The sequence below is a fragment of the Penaeus monodon genome, chromosome 22 (assembly GCF_015228065.2).
Source record: "Penaeus monodon isolate SGIC_2016 chromosome 22, NSTDA_Pmon_1, whole genome shotgun sequence".
Taxonomy (NCBI): domain Eukaryota; kingdom Metazoa; phylum Arthropoda; class Malacostraca; order Decapoda; family Penaeidae; genus Penaeus; species Penaeus monodon.
The window spans coordinates 34,294,949-34,295,359 of NC_051407.1; positions in this window are offsets into that span (position 1 = coordinate 34,294,949).

Consider the following 411-nt stretch of genomic DNA (forward strand, 5'->3'; position numbering starts at 1 on the left):
CGACCACAAAAGTAAACTTTATTGGTAATGGCTTAATTGCGAACTTCATATTTTCAATACATTTGGAATTCAGATGCTGTTAAGTAGAATATGATAACAATGGTAATCAGTGTAAAAATTAGTATTCATTATAAATTCCTTACAATAATCTATTGTAGCATACATAATAATAACTGTCATAACACTTCATTTTAATTGATTTTCAAAGCACTTCAGCAGAGATAAATATAAAGTCAAGTCAGTACTAAATGGAATAGTTATGGAATCATTAGTTATGGAATAATGCCATGACTTAGAAGCTAGTATCCATGCAAAGCTAGATAAGATAAGTAGTTAGTTAAAGGAAACCTAGATTTTGTGTAAGGAAAAATGCCTCTTCAAATCAATCCACAAGGTACTATATGTACTTAG